Below are 2,425 nucleotides of genomic sequence, written 5' to 3'. Positions count from 1 at the left end.
CTTCATATAAAAATCCACCTCTTTAATACAAAAGAACAAACATTTCCTTAAAAAAACCTAATTTTTAAGATAAAATAAATTACAGTTTGGTGAAATACCCTTTGAATCGCTCGGCGCTTATTTCAGCTACAAGGAGTTGTACTTTCTTGTACATCTTGGGGACTTTGAAGCAAAGTAGTTAACTCTAAATCATATTATGACACACATGACTCAGGACACAGACCAAGCCTAAGCAGGAATAAAAGGCTGATATCCACATTCTATCTGTATAGTCTTATATATATATTAACAATCTAGACATTAAAAAAACAGAAAACTCATAAAACAATTTCAAAACTTAGAGCATAAAAGTATATAGCAACACAACATTTAATGTGCAATCTATTCTATTTGATGATGTGAAAACTACATTAAAAGATAATAAAAATCTATCTACAAATATGATATGGCAGAGGAAATGAGGTTTCAAAGTGATCTCAGGTCCAGAACTCTTCAGTTATCCTGAATTTGTAGATGAGCATGCTTAAAAATATGTGTTCTGGAAGAACACCACCAGCCCTGGGTTAATGTTAGTATTTACTCTCGGTAACATAGGCACCAAAAAGAATCCACATGGAAGCAATGAGTGACCCAAACATACACATGAAGGTGATGAAGAGCCAGATATGAGCACCTGTTCTTCCCAAACAGCTGCTCTCGTAGCTGTCGCCTCTTACCTGGGCATTGGACACCGCGTTTATCATGAAGAAGGCCAGTGTGGAGAACACCCTGCAAGTGTGGAAGGTGGGGATCAGCTGCTCAGGCTTCGAGTACACCACCGCCATTGATCATTACTGACCAGCTGCAGAGAACAATACGCCTGCGCGCACAGAAGCCATGGCATTCCTCCACTCACTCTAGTCAATGAATTCCCACTCTGGACAATGGAATTTATCCAGGAAGCCTGTCATTGTCACCCTGCAGGCCAGGGTTTGTCATTAATACTGTATTCAACTCTCCGATACCCTGGGGGCATGCTGAGGGGAGCCCGCACTGTGGTCCAGTCTGCGGGCTCTGCTCCACTTCAGCCTGGGGCCAATCCATTTACATTTAAAGTTATTATTGATAGGTACTTGTTTGTTGCCATTTTTATTCTTTATGACTGTGTTTCTTCTTCCTGTCCTATTTTTTTCTTTTTACAGGAGACCCTTTAGCATTTCTAGCATTGCTGGTTTGGTGGTAATAACCTCACTTAGTCCTTTTTTGGCTGTGAAGCTCCTGATTTCAACTTCAATTTTGATTGATAGCCTTGCTGGGTACAGAATTCTTGGATTTAGACCCTTGCTTTGCATGACTTTGTATATTTTATTCCATTCCCTTCTGGCCTATGTGTTTCTGTTGTGAAATCAGTTGATAGTCTGATGGGAGGTCATTTGTAGGTAACTTTCTGTCTCTCTCTGGCAGCCTTTAAGATTGTTACTATGTCATTGGTGTTTGCCTAGTTAATTATAATGTGTCTTGGTGTTGATCTTTTGGAGTTCATATTGTTTGGGACTCTTTGAGTTTCTTGGCCTTGTGTAAGTTTTTTCTTTCTGATATCAGGGAAGTTTTCTGTCATAATTTTTTCAAACAGATTTTCTATTTTTTGATGTTTCCTTTCCCTCTGGTACCCCTATTATGTGGATGTTGTTCTGTTTTGTGTTTACCAAAGTTCCCCTAGGCTCTCCTGTATTTTTAAATTTTTTTCTAGATGCTGCTCTACTTGGGTATTTCTTCCTATCTTGTCTTCTAGCTCACTGATGCAGGCTTCCACTTCTTCTAATGTACTGTTGATGATTTCTATTGAGTTTTTTTTTATTATTATTGCAGCAATGTCATTTTTCATTTATTCTTGGTTCTTCTTCATTTCCTCTTGGTTCTTACACATATTGTTGAATTTGTCTTCCATCCTTTTCAGTGACCTTATGGCCTTTGCTCTGAATTATTTTTCTGTCATATTGCTTGCCTCTGTTTCATTTACTTCCTTTTTTGGTGATTACTGTTTTTCTTTTGTATGCGGGCTGTTTCTTTGTCTCCCCATTTTCTCTCCTCTCAGGTTTTCTGGTTATGTAGCTCTCTCCTGCAGTGACTTAATGGCACAAAATACAACACAACAAGACAAAACACACATGGCACCAAACACAAATATATTCATGATACTAATACCCCCAAATAAAGGTGACCACCAGTGAAAAGAGAGTTAGTGAACAGAAAACAGTGCAAAAATGATATTGAGGAAAGAAAGATATGTAAGAGAGAAAAAAAGAAGGGGGAAATATATGTATATGGGGAGAAAATTGCAATTAAACAACCACTAATCTCAAACCCCCCCGACAAATTCCCAGAGATGAATGCAAACAACAAACAACAACTAATCCAAAAAATTCAAACAACAAACATCCAAGCA

General features: G+C 38.1%; 1 pseudogene; it reads right to left on the bottom strand.

The window, feature by feature from the left end:
- Positions 1–380: 380 nt before the first annotated feature.
- Positions 381–950, bottom strand: LOC102758112 (annotated as a pseudogene).
- Between the last annotated feature and the right edge of the window lie 1,475 nt (positions 951–2,425).

The sequence above is a fragment of the Myotis davidii genome, unplaced genomic scaffold (assembly GCF_000327345.1).
Source record: "Myotis davidii unplaced genomic scaffold, ASM32734v1 scaffold2543, whole genome shotgun sequence".
Lineage (NCBI taxonomy): Eukaryota > Metazoa > Chordata > Mammalia > Chiroptera > Vespertilionidae > Myotis > Myotis davidii.
The sequence above is the reverse complement of the archived record's forward strand: the minus strand, read 5'-3'. Positions and strand labels throughout refer to the sequence as shown.